This window comes from Cheilinus undulatus, linkage group 21 (assembly GCF_018320785.1).
Source record: "Cheilinus undulatus linkage group 21, ASM1832078v1, whole genome shotgun sequence".
Lineage (NCBI taxonomy): Eukaryota > Metazoa > Chordata > Actinopteri > Labriformes > Labridae > Cheilinus > Cheilinus undulatus.
In genome coordinates this window covers 34,338,568-34,352,796 of record NC_054885.1, presented here as the reverse complement: position 1 = coordinate 34,352,796, position 14,229 = coordinate 34,338,568, and the positions used below count along the sequence as shown (strand labels likewise).

At 39.7% G+C, this 14,229-nt stretch overlaps 1 protein-coding gene across 1 annotated transcript in view; it reads left to right on the top strand.

Annotated features, from left to right (window-relative positions):
- grid2ipa (glutamate receptor, ionotropic, delta 2 (Grid2) interacting protein, a) overlaps nucleotides 1–14,229 on the top strand; it is a 58,113-nt gene that overhangs the window by 9,721 nt on the left and 34,163 nt on the right. The window lies entirely within an intron of this gene.

Genomic DNA, 14,229 nt, shown 5'->3' with positions numbered 1-14,229 from the left:
TGTCCCCCTCACTGCCTGTCTTTAAATCAGACTTAAAAATGCATTTTACTCCCTGGCTTTCAGCTCTGCTTGAGAATTTGGCTTTTAATCCTTTCTGTTTTTACTGATCCATATATGTCCTCCAGTTTTTACTTTGGTCCTGCGTCTGTGTTTTATGGTTTGAGTTTTATTGTTTGTTTTATTGTTTTTAATTTTTACTGTACAGCACTTTGGTCAGCATTTTGTTGTTTTTAAATGTGCTTTATAAATAAATTTGGATTGGATTGGATTTTTACTGTGGGGACAATACTGTCTCAGAGCAATTACTAGAGTAACTTTAAAAATGGTTCTTAGTTTACATTTTGAATTGATAGTGCTTAAGACAAGCGCTATCAGCATTAAATGCAGTGAGCATGTTAGTTAACTGCATGCTGTTTTGTCCTTAAAGCAGCACTGCAGCTTAAAACCACTCACCATAGGGTCTTCCTGCTTTCACAGTGATGTAAAAAAAGGCACCACTGTGCTTACAAAAAGTTCAGAGGACAATCAGAAGTCATGTGCACCTTCTTTTCTCAAACACTTTGTTGTTTTACTGTTCTCTTTAGCTATTTTCATTCACTTTTTTATCTGTATTAAGTTATTTTTTCTATGTTTAAGCTAATCTAACTAGTTGTCATACACCAGAAGTTCCATATTGCATTTCAAACAATTCTAATTGCTTTGACTTGAACCTTAATTTGGTACTTGTGTAGAAAAAGCAACTAAACTTGAACTCCTGAAAAAGGAGTAAATGCTTTAATATTTACCAGGAATCATTGGATGTCAGTGAGTCATTTTGTACATGGACTCCTGATGGTGACATCACCAGCCCACACATATGCCCCGCCCAAATTAAATCCAGCCAGGAAAGAGATGAAAAACTTTTGGTCTAAATCCAAATTCAGTCGCATGTAGATCTCAATGTTTTCACATGTTTACAGCAACCATATTCTAACATATCTAGTGTTTTAAGACACAAATTTTGAGTTTCACTTTACAAGGTCTTTAAAAATATTTGCAAAAACCCTTGAAATTTAGCTCAGGTTCATCTCATTTCTCCTGATCTTTGCTGAGATCTTTCTGCACCTTGATTAGAGTCCAACTGTGGTAAATAAAACTGATTGTACATGATTTGGAAAGGCACACACCTCTCTTTAGAAGGCCTCACAGCTGACGATGATGTCAGAGAAAATAACAAGCCATGAGGTCAAAGGAACTGCCTGCAGAGCATGGCTTGGTTTTTGCTCTCATATGCATGAATATGGTTTGAATACTTGTATTTGTGTGATATCCAAGTTTTTAATTTTTAATAAATTTGCAAACTTTTTTAAATTCTGTTTTTACTTTGTAATGATGGGATATTGAGTGTAGATTAATGAGAATAAAAATGCATTTTTTCGACCGCAGCATCAGGCTGCATCATAAGAAAACTGAAACAACCATAGGTGGTCTGAATGCTTTCTGAATGACCTGTATATTCTGTTTTAAAAGTTTATAGAGTGAAAGGTCTGTTGCACGATGTTTCAGTACATTTAAAACATTTTTAATGAAACATTTATTAAACTGCTCGATAAAAAGCAGAAAAACACAAAGATTTCATTCTTCCTCGCCATGCAAGCAGCAGCAAAATTGGGTGGCAATTCTGCTAAAGAAACCGTCTCTTTAGCATTTTTTGTGCTCGCCCTGGTTTAGCTGAAGCTGCAAGAGGGGAGGCTGTCGATTTGACTTCATTAGAAGTGCAGACATCTTTATTGGAGAGTCCACTGCAGTCTGAACGGTTGGGAGGTAGAGCTCTGTCACTGATGCATGCTCCTTCTAAAGGCTGAGGAAGAGCACCGTCATCTGGGAGGGCATCCCAATCAGGTGACCTGGGAGGTAGTGCTTCATTACTGGAGTCTCTTCCGTTAGCTCCTACTGGAGGCTGAGAAAAGGCACCATCATCTAGGAATAAATCCCAATCAAGTGACCTGGGAGGTAGCGCTTCATTGCTGGAGTGTTTTATGTTAGCTCCATTTGAAGGCAAACCAAAGACACCGTCATCTGGGAGGACATCCCAATCAGGTGACCTTGGAGGTAGCACTTCATTGCTGGAGTCTTTTGCGTTTGCTCCTACTGAAGAAAGAGTAACATCACCGTCATCTTGGTATACATCCCAATCAGGTGATGCAGGAAGCGGGTAGTCTTCGCTGTAGGCTTGGAGTTGGGCCATGTCTGTAGGCCATGTAGAGGAAGAGGGAGATGTCCTCTCTCTGACTGCCAGGACAGGGAAGACTGTGCCCCTGTGCACATGAGAGGTCCTTCTCCTGTCTCATCAGCATTTTACCGGTGCCAATCACACCCCTGATCAAACCGGAAAAGAAGGACAACATTCAGTCGATCCATCAGTAAACCAACGGTCTATAAGAGCTGATTAATGTTCACATTACGTACTGCTGTATGCCGTCAGGCTGCTGGCTGATTGAAGGTGTCGGAAAAATGGCGCTGCAGAGCATCATGGGGCCGGGTTCTCTCTTTCCCATTGAGATGCAGCAAATATTTGAGTAAATTCACGAATGACAGCCACTCCTGCCACTCAGCATCTTCCTCTTTTGGGTGTACCTGGATTAGGAAACACATTCAGATCAGCTGATTTACCTTAAAACACTCAGAAACCTCAGGTTTATGTAAGGCAACTTCAACCAATGACAAACAGGAAGTGCCTGTGCAACAGACCATACATATCCAGACATGCTGCAGATTTAAAGCACAAGCAAACTCAAACTTCAGCACAGCTGCTGTGAGGAGGCTGGATGTTATTGAACACAGCAGAGAATACCTACATGGACTAGATCATCCACAGAGTTTGGCAGCTCCCAGAACGTCGTCCTCTCTCTTGCCTCGATATTGTTGGCATCTTTGAATTCTTGAGGTGTCTAAAGATCAAAATAGAGGATGGAGGATAGTCAACTTTAGGACATAGAAATCACACAGAGCAGGCCGGCCCAGAAAAACCTGTGATTTATTGATGATATCAGTGTTGGATCAGAAGCAAAGGGGCTGGCATCCTTTTAAACAGTTGCCTCTTTGTTGAGCTGAAAAGCGTTTCAAGCTATTACTGAGTTCTGATGTTGAAAATACTCATTCAAGCCAATTCCTTCCATTTCCAATTCACCACTTTTTCTGGCCAATTTTTTTATTCTTCTTATCCATTTTAACACTTTTTGCCCTTTTTACCTCCTTAACCCCCTTTCACCAATTTGTCAGCCCATAACTGCTGCTTTTAACCCATTTCTGCCATTTTCAACCCCCTTTCACCACCTCTTCCTGTCAGTTTTTGACCTTGATTCCCCTTAATGTCTGCTCTAACGTCTACCTTCTTTTTTTCCACATTTAACATTTTTCAAACTATTTTCCCCTGTTTTTTGACTCTGTAACCAATTTTTACCTTTTGCTAACGTCTTTTCACTTCTTTTTCCAACCATTTTTTCTTCTTCATCTAATTTTTGACGCTTTTTCCCTGTTGTGTCTCCTTAGCCCTTCTTTGCCACTTCTGAACCTCTTTTCACCACTTTGTCTTACCATTTTTGACTTTATTTGCCCTCAATGTCACCAATAACCCTTTTTTCTCCTAAACCATTTTTAACAACTTTCACTCTTTTCACCTTCTAACTGATTTTTGACCCATTTTCACCCCTTTTTAGATATTGTAACCACATTTTCTGTCCATTTTTGCCTCTTTAAACCAGTTTTGACAACTTCTACCCATTTACGCCTTCTTGCCCCATTTTTCTACAATTTTCAAGCCCATTTTCACCATGTTTCCAAGACTATTTGGCTACTTTTTTCATACTTTCCCCTTCGAACCAAATTTTGACTATTTTCTCCCTTTTGGCCACTTATGACCCATTTTCACCAATTTTTCTGCCCATATCTGCTACTTTTAACCCATATTACCACTTTTTTTAAATTTTTGCCCTTGATGTCTTTTAACCTTTTTTTTCCACTTTGAAACCATTTTTTACTATTCTTCACCCATTTTTGTCCCTTTAACCATTTTTTGGCACTTTTTAACCCATTTTCACCAACTTTTAATGTGTTTTCAGCACAATTTCTGCCCAAATTTTATACAATTTTTGACTATTTTTAACAATTTTTGCCTCCTTGATCCATTTCTAACATTTTTTTAAAACCCCTTTTCACCACTTTTTTCAGCCAATTTTGTTACTTTTTTGCCCATTTTCCCCTGTCTCTTTGATTTTTGACACTTTCCTCCCCTTTTTTCACTTCTTACCATTTATTGACCATTTAACTTGACCATTTTTTTGGCCCTTTTAACCCATTTTTTCACTTTTAACCCTTCTTTTGCTTTGTGTTAAACCCATTTTTGCCACCTTTCAGTCTCTTTTTACCACTCTTTCTGCCCATTTTTGCCACTTTTCACAATTAAATACATTTATCATTTTACTCTTATAGTTGTGTCAGTTTCTTCTACTTTATTTTCTGGCATCCAGATGTTTGTGGACCTTTAGGCTAAGCTATGAAGTCTGACATTAATTTAACATTTGGTTTTGTCAGTGAGCCCATCCACATTGTTAACATTACCCAGAAGGAAAGTCTGTTTTCTGAGAAAAGGTTTACACTTGGAAAGTTTATATCATACTACAGCATGAAAAGATAACAAAAAACAACCTTTTTTGTTGCTTTGGTAAGAGTGGTTATTATTCAGGTTAAAAAGCTAAAATATGGATCTCACAGCTTAGCTCTACAATTGACCATGATTTTGCTGACCTCCCCTTAAGGGCGGCCTTACACAGAGTCAGAACTGTAGCCTACCTCCACATCAGTGTCCTGGATCAGCCCCGGATCATTCTTAAGTATTTTCAGTGCCACTGTCTCTTTGGTGGGCACCTTGATGCACCTGGCCATTTTGCCAAAGCAGCCTTGGCCGATTATCTCCATCACGGAGTAGGCGGACCTTTTGCTGAAGTAAGTTTCAGCTTTGTGAAGCTCAGCTGTGCTGGCATTGTCTGTGGAGAGACAGGGAGAGGAAATGTGTGAAGACAGTACATTTACATGCATTACATTTTTTTAATTTCAATAAATGTAAAAATTGAAATGAGCAACTATCTAACTGGGTGTACGTCAGACCACCAAAACATGAACAATTTTACATCTCTGTACATTTCATAAATGCCTTAGATCTTTTTATAATTTGAGTATAAGTCAGCCAGCGGCTGTAGAGCATGCAGAAAGGCTATTCTGGTTTTAGATCAGTAAAAATGTATACGTGCAGGTAGCATGGCACAATCTAGTTATTTTGTGGGATTATTCTGCACAGTACTGTGATTTACAATTACATATTGTATCCTTTAATGTTGCGCAGCCTGGCATCAGGATCAGAGTAATTTTGCAGCACAAATGTAACAGTGAAATGATCTCCAACATCATTATCTTGACTGACTGAAAATTTCCGTTCACTATAATCTAAGTCAGACTAGCGTGTTTACTTGTAGACTTAAAAGTTTGGTTAAAGTCAGACAAACATATTTTAATTTTTTCCGACTCGGTAAAAACAGACAGACAGTGTTCGGTGTACGAGTTTTACCTGCTGACATTTTTACAGTCAGCTGATCTCTGTTCAACGATGTAAACGTGGAAAAATGAACCTTTCAGTTTGAATGTTTTGAAGTTCAGAAAAAAAAAGTTGCCAATGATGTTACAGTCCCTGAAGGTTCCATCCTTTTTAGAAAATAAACCGAACACTAGTTAAAAAAAACACCTGATGAGACTTGTTTTGGTTTATTGATTTTGATTTTATGTGAAAGTTAGTTAGTATTTTATTTTGTGCCTTAATTCATGGTATCACCTTAAAACATTCCATATTTTCTCATATGGCACCCCATCAAATAGAAAGAGAGAAAAATCTGCAGATTATGTTGCCAAACAAGCAATAATCAGAATATAAATAAACTTTCTTCACTGGTGTATGACACCTGATAACTAGCAAAGTAAGATTTTTATTCACTGAGAGGCGCTTTTTACAATAATAGAACAGACAAAGCAAACCCCGGCTTTAAACATAGCACTTCTATGTTTTCATTTTTGGTAGATTTTCTGAAGGTCTGCATAGACTAAAATCTATGTTCCTGCACAGGGCATTACATCCAAAGTTACTGGTGAAATGGGCCCAGTTTGGCTCAGTGACTAAAGCAGGGGCCCATAAATGGAGGCTTTAGTCCATGAAGTGGATGAAATTGATTCAAAAAGGAACAAAATGGGTGAAATTGGGCCAAAAAAGCATAATTGCTAAACAGAGTCAAAAATTGACAGAAGAAAGTGGTGAAAAGAGGTCAGTAGTGTCAAATATGGGTTAGAAATGGAAAAAAATAGGGGAAAAGTGGAAAAATTGGCCAGTAAAAGTGTTGAAAAGTGTAACAAATGGGTCAAAGAGGCCAATAAGGGCTGGAATAGGTTAGAAGAGAGAATAACGGGCAGAAAAGTGGTAAAATTGACCAGAAAAAGTGGTTAAAGGGTGTTAAAAAGAGGCAAAAATTGGTTGAAAGTGGCAAAAGAAATAGGATTAACATTGGTTAACAGGGGGCAAAATAGGAAGAAAGTGGAAAAATTGAGATAAAATGGACAAAAACTGAAGAAAAGGTGATAAAAATGGGTTTTAAGTGACAAGAATGGATTAAAAGTGGCAAAAATTGTGAGAAAAGGTGATAAAATATGATGATAAAGTGGCTAAAATGGGCTGAAAGAGTGGTGAAAAGAGGATAAAGGTGGAGAAAATGGGCCAAAAGGAGGCAAAAATTGGGTTGAAAGTGGATGAGATTGGTTAAAAAGGAACAAAAGGGGTAAACAAAAGAAAGAGTAAAGCAGAAAGTTCCAAAAATGGGTTAGAAGAAGAGAAAAATAGGCAAAAATGGCTAAATTGGCTAGTTAAAGTGTTGGACAGTGGCAAAAATGTGTTAAAGAGGTCGTTAAGGGCGAAGAGTGTCAAAAATAGGTTAGAAGAGGAAAATAGTGGCAAGAAAAAGTGATGAAAATGTATTAAAAAAAAGGGGCAACAAATAGATTGAAAGTTGCAACAATAAGAAAGGTGGTGAAACTGAATGAAAAATCACATTGCGTTAACTGAAGCAAAAGGGGGATGCCTAGAGTGATCTTGGTCAAACTAAAGCTTTTCGATCAATTCATCGACCAATCAAATTGAAGCCGTTAGCCCTACATTTTAACTGTGCCCAAACGGTTCAGATGGGAGCTTTGCAAGATGGATTTGCCAGTAAGAAACATGGAAACGGGGGAATCCATCTGCTTTGCAAGGTCAGTGAAAAGGGGTTAATGGGGCAGAATTGGGTTAACGGGCAACAATAGGGAGATGGTGGCAAAAAATGAGAGAACTCTTAGAAAAGTGGTGAAAATGGGTTATAAGTGACAAAAAGGGATTCAAAGTGGAATAAATGGGTAGCAAATATGATGAAATTATAGTATACATTGTAAATAGTATACAAAGTGGCACAAACAGGATGACAATGTGAGCAAAATTAATGAAAAGTGGCTCTTAGACTAGCATCAATGCTACAGATCCAACACTCATACACTGATACTATTAACAGCTGAGGGCCCGTTCTCCTGGTCTGTCAGGGGCCCAGTGAAATCTGTGGACAGGCCTGACTGTTGGCACACACAGACAAAAGCCAGTTCGGCCACAGCTGAGTATAACATGACAACACAACCACAGAAAAGGAGCTAAAACTCCTTAAAACCTCATAAAGCCCATATTTCACAATGATCTCTTTTCCCTTCAGCCGTCTGCTGCCTTAAGTTTGGTAAATGTAATCCAATCTTAGGATAACCTTTGACCCCATGTAAAGCACTGACTGCTGCCTTTGGCTGCCAGACAGCCCCTCTGCTTTCCTTTGTTTCTCCCCTCTCAGGTACACCACTAGGGTGTTATCGGAAATTCTCCGCTGAATATTACATTTCTCCCTCCTCAGCAGTGATCAGAAAACCAAAACCCCAAACCCAATCCCTCTGCACTCTCTCATTTTGTCAGTTCCTCTCCTTTTATCTCTGCTCTCTCTTTCTTTTCTCTTTCTCCCTGTCAGCCGTCTCCTACTCTTTGATACACACACCAAATTTTCACTGGATGCTGCTTATTCCCTCCTCTGCATACAGCTCTTTGCTGCTACAGCCCAGTGTGCTGCTGGTGGCTGAGCTATGCACATACTCCACAACAGAACAACATGCAGATGCTTCCACTGCACACTCACACTTTTTGCTTTGAAATTCAATGCTGGAGCTAATTATGAACTGCTGCCTCAGGTGAGTACTGAGAAAGTATTTGTGCATTTATTGATTTTTTTTAGCAGCTATGGGGGAAACTGATCATGAAGTTGGGTGTCAAAGTGATCGCTGGTGTCTGTTTATGATGGTATAGTTTGATAATGACAATTATTAGCATCTTTCCAGGGACAAATATTCCGGGACAAGTCCATCCAGCCAGGTAACAAAGCTGCTGTCTTCGACTTTTAGTGTCTTCAGACCTTGCTGTTTGTTTCGAAGCTTTAAGTGCACATTTTGTTCTTCAGAAAGCCGCTTGCAAAACTGCTTTGTAATGTTTGTTTTGCACTGAGTTTCATTAATTATGCATTAGTTTTATCATTAGAGGACTGAGAACTGTTAAGACTTGTTTTCCTCACCTTTAGGCAGTGAGAAAAGTCTTCTTTCTTCTCGGCTTAATCCTTCTGAGATAACAAACGCTACCCATAATTCTTAGAAATTATGACCTTATTGGGCTTCCATATGCAAAGTATTCTATCTGCTTTGTGAATCCACCTTTGTGTTGGAGCATTTTTTGTCCTTATCGGCTGATAAAATGCCTATCTTTGTGCTCATTAGGGCTGTTCAGTAATGTTGGGCGTGCCTTTCTCTGGAGGAGCTCTGGATGCTGAGCACAGATTGTGGTGATCGCGTTTCTCTGGGATTTTTGCCTCCAGGTCGCCCTCGAGCCATGCCTCAGGGTGGTGTTTATGTGAATGGCTGCAGCTGAGGGAGATGTCTCAGGCATCTGGGCAGAAATTTAATCTGGAAGTTCTCTGGGAAAGTTTTAGCTCATGCTATTTTCCATGTTAACACCCCCCTCCCTTGCAGCTATAACAGCCTCCACTCTTCTTGGAAAGCTTAACAAGATTTTAGAGATTTTCTGTGAGAATTTGTGCCCATTCATTCTGAGCATTTATGAGGTCAGGCACTGATGTTGGACCAGAAGGCCTGGCTTGCGATCTCTTCATGGGGTTGAGGTCAGGTCTCTGTGTGAGTTGGTCCAATTCTTCCACACCAAACTCATCAAACCATGTCTTTATAGTCCTTGCTTTGCGCACTGTGGCACAGTCATGTTGGAATAGAAAAGGGCCTTCCCCAAACTGTTGCAACAACGTTGGAAGCATAGCATTGTCCGAAATGTCTTGGTATGCTGAATCATTAAGATTGTCCTTCACTGGAGATAAGGGGCCTAGTCCAAACTAAACAGCAGCCTCATACCATTATCCCTCCTCCACCAAACTTCACAGTTGGCACAGTGCAGTCAGGCTGGTAAACTTCCCCCAGCATCTGCCAAACCCAGACTCACCCATCTGACTGCCAAACAGAGAAGCATGATTCATCACTTCGTAGAACATGTTTCCACTGCTCCATAGTCCAGTGTCCCTGCTTTGCACCACTCCATCTGATGCTTGGCTCTGGTCTTGGTGTTGTGAGGCTTGCATGCAGCTGCTCAGCCATGGAAACCCATTCCATGAAACTCCCACCGCACAGTTGTTGTGCTTACATCAATGCTAGTGGAACACTTCAGCTATGGAGTGTTGCAGACTTCTACGCACCATGAGTCTTATCAATCATTGACCCCGATCTGGGATTTTATGTGGTCTTCTGCTTCATGGCTTTGTGGTTGAGCGGGGTCGTTCTGGAGAGCTTAGAGACTTCAAGCGTGGTACTGTGATGGATGTGACCTTTGCAATAAGACGCTTCCTGATATTTAACCCTGCTGTATATACCTAAGTCAGCTGTAAGTTATATTACTAGAAAGTGGAAGCATTTAGGAACAACAGCAACTCAGCCATGAAGCAGAAGTCCATGTGAAAATCACAGAGTGGGGTCAACGATTGCTAAGGTGCATGATGTGTAAAAGTTGTCAATGCTCTGCTGATTCCATAGCTGAAGAGTTCTGAACTTCTACTGGCATTAATGTAAGCACAAAAACAGTGGGGAAGGAGCTTCAGAAATGGGTTTCCATGGCTGAATAGCTGCATGCAAACCTCACATCACCAAGTCCAATACCAAGCGTCGGATGGAGTGGTGCAAAGCACACCAACACTGGACTGTGGAGCAGTGGAAACATGCGGAGTGACAAACCACACATCTCTGTTTGGCAGTCAGATAAGCAAGTCTGGGCTTGGCATATGCCAGGTGAAGATTACCTGTCTGACTGCACTGTGCCAACTGTAAAGTTTGGTGGAGGAGGGATAATGGTATGGGGCTGTTTTTCTAGCTCCTTATCTCCAGTGAAAGCCAACCTTAATGCTTCAGCATAGCAAGACATTTTGGACAATGCTATGCTTCTGAATTTATGACATCACTTTTGGGAATGCCTTTTTCTGTTCCAGCATGACTGTGCCTCAGTGCACAAAGCAAGGGCTGTAAAGACATAGTTTGATGAGTTTTGTGTGTAAGAACTCGACTGGACTGCACAGATTTCTGACCTCAATCCCATCAAGCACCACAGAAATTGTCAGCCAGACTTTCTCATCCAACATCAGTGCCTGACCTCATAAACGCTCTACGGCATGAATGGCCAGGCATCTGAGTTTTTGTCCATATAGTGTATGTTAAAGAGGCTGTTTCGCATGGATATGAAAATGGTGTGCCTTTAGATTTTAGTCTGATTGTAGAGTTGCCTGCGGCAAGAAAAGTTTAAAAACCATTGAGCTTCATTCCTCTTGGGTCGTTATCTTGGCTGAGATTCTTTCAATGAAGTTATACTTTCTAAAGCTCTTCATAGCATTTTCTCCATCAAAATGGCACTAAATATGTCACTTTATCACACTGAATACCCACAATACATCTTATTGTAACGACTTTTAGGACATATTTAAGGAAACGAATAATGCATTTAGAGAATAAAGGTACTATATTATTAGATTCATAATCATAAGAGAATAAATTTGCCTATATTCCTGTAAGGAAGTTGTCACTTTAGGCTGTATGCTGTTTTTAAAAGGGAGTATCTGGAAAAACAGCTCTTGTGAGGATGTACTAGTATGTGGATATTATTGAAATCCATACCTATGTTTAATATCAAACATGCTCCATGTTGCTTAGCTGAGCACAGGTGGCTATGTGGCCCTCAGATATTCCCTTTCAAACTAGCGTGCAGGCTAACCATAGCCTAAATTTAGGGTATTTTCACACAACACTAGCTGTAGGAAGCTGATTATCATGTTTTCCTCTCTAAAAGTGCACCATAGACCTCACTTAATCACATTTTCTCCTCTACATGTGCACTCTAAGGGGCACTTTTCCTTTTTCCCATTTGGCATTGCCATCTAGAGTTTACATTATCACGTTTTCCTCACTTAAACTGCACTTTAGATGGGATTTTATTAGATTTTATTCATGGCATACATCATCATCTGTGTTTTCCAAATATTTGGGAACCAGGGGATTATGAGGGGATGCCTGCTGGATATGAAAGATTATAAGTGGTGGACTGGATGCCAGTATTGTCTTCTGAGGAGTGGAGAATTAATGCGTCTGCAGCTGACACTAAATCAGTCTCTCCGCCTCTCTCTCCATCAGTGTCACTCTCTGTGCTGGTCACTCAGACTCACATTTATGGAAACTCTCTCCTCAGACCACCTCAGCCTGATCATCAAAGGTCATGTGTTAGAGGGTGTGAGGTTTGCTCATGAATTTTTCTCTTCTGTGTGTAAAACTTGACCAGCTGTGCCACACTCCGCTCAGTCTGCCTCTGTCCCTTCTCCGGTTTGCCTCGCCCTCCCACAGGATGTGTTCTATTTTTAAGCAGCCTATTTCTTTTAATAAATTCTCTTTTAGGTTTCTGAAGCACTTGCCAGCGTCGATTCTTGAACGGCTCTAAAAACGCAGGATTAGAGAGAGCATAAACACATGAAAGTTGTGCAGAAGATTTAGTATCTGGAGTGTCAGTGGAGACAAAGTTGGAGCACCTATTAGCTCTTTTGTTCATGCAGTTCGCTGGTGTTATGCTAATCGGATGTAATTATAGTGAACTGTGAGCTTTTGTTTGAAAATGCATCTGTTTATAGACTTCAAAGATATGAATCAGATTACACTGATGTATTATCATGGTAGGATTAAGACTGCAGTGTAGGTGGTGTTTGTGTTAGTGTGTTATGAGCCATGCAAGATGTTTTAGATTGGAAATACAGATCACTGTAAGAATTATTGTTTGAGATGCCCTGATTGATCTGCAGATTTTCATTGGAGATGCATGACTGGCGGATTATTGTCAGTATTCTGTTGCTGTAATGCTTGTTAAAAGGTAGTCATATTTTGGTCTAATTAACACATTACTGATGTGAGGATTAGGAGATGCCATTGTCTCCTCACTGGTAAGAGATCCAGTTGAACAACAGTTTATTTTCAATTCGATAACATGATAAAAAAAACTAGGTGAAATCTGTCTTCAACAACCAAGACCAGCAACTTGATTGATTTTATTTTCTTTTTCTTAGTTGTTGAGATGTGTGTTACAGAGCAGTGGTTCTCAGCTGGTAGGTTGGGGCCCAAAAGTGGGTCACAGGGCTGTTTTCAGTGGGTCGTGAACTGGTTCCTGTGGCAAAATAACTAGAAGTCCTGGGCTGACGTGTCTGTACTTTATTTTACTCTGTTTTGTTTAAATTAATTGGAGTAAATTCTGGTTGTTTTCTTGGGCTCTTAACGGTCCTGTTATCTTGGATAAAAATGTGATAATCCTGTGATAATGTCTGAATTTCATTAGACTTTTTTTTTTTAAATCCACCAAAATGTATATATAAAAGCAAAACAGACTGAAATATAATGTCTGCATACATATCCTCCTGAAGTTTTGGGCTGTCTCTGTGCAAGACTGTCAAGTTCTTCCACACTGGAATCATCAAACCATGTCTCTATAGTTGGGATGTTCCAATACCATTTTTTCCTTCCCAATACGATTCTAATACCATGATGCTGGGTATCAGCCCCATACCAAGTACTGATCCGATACCAGTGTGAACTTTCTGGACTGAGTGTGCAGACTAGCAAATTATTTTAGACCTATATCGACTAGGGGTATAAATCACCAGCTTCATCACGATACGATACAATATCGATTCTCAGAACAACGATTTGATATTTGCTGATATCACAAAGTCTGTTAGATTTGATTTCCATTTGATTCGATTTAGAGGCCTGTGATTGATATCAGACGATATTGTGAACCCATTTACCACAATCTGTTATTTTTCACGTAAAGGAGAATAACACAATATTGATACTCTCTTGGCTGCTAGCCATTACCTGCTATCCGCGCCTAGTGGTGTTGTGACTCATGGATGGGCGGAAATTGTCATAACCAAGCACATGGGGGGACTTCCATATTAAAAGCATAAGGTAAAAATGGCGATTAATATCGATGTTTATACTTTCAATCGATTTGACTGAATCATTGCTCAAACAATCAATATATCAACCCAGATCGATAAATCGTTACACCCCTAATATCAACTCAGAACATGGCTCAACAAAAAATAAAAACGTAATGTACAGCATCTCTGTGACCCTAAAGTTGTTTTTGCTGCTGATTATTAAGTTTTACTGCTAAATATTTATAAAATAATACAAGGGACTGCATACAGGGAGCACAGGCTCTCTTTATCTCTCTCTCCATTATGCTCTATTTGGTTAGCATGATGTGATTACGGAACAGCCTGCTATTGACAGACCTTCACAAAGAGTAAACAACATGGTGGTTAGCATTTGAGTTAGCATTCGAGCTATTGGTAATAAATGATTGTAATTCGATAAAAATGATAAAAGAAGATGTTCAATATTGGGTTTACTGGTGTGGATTTAATTGTTTAGTCCATAGCATTGATGGGAAGGAACAGCGGCAAGCTTCTACAGGAAAAACAAATATGGGAAAGATTTATGGTTCAAAAGTGATCTAAC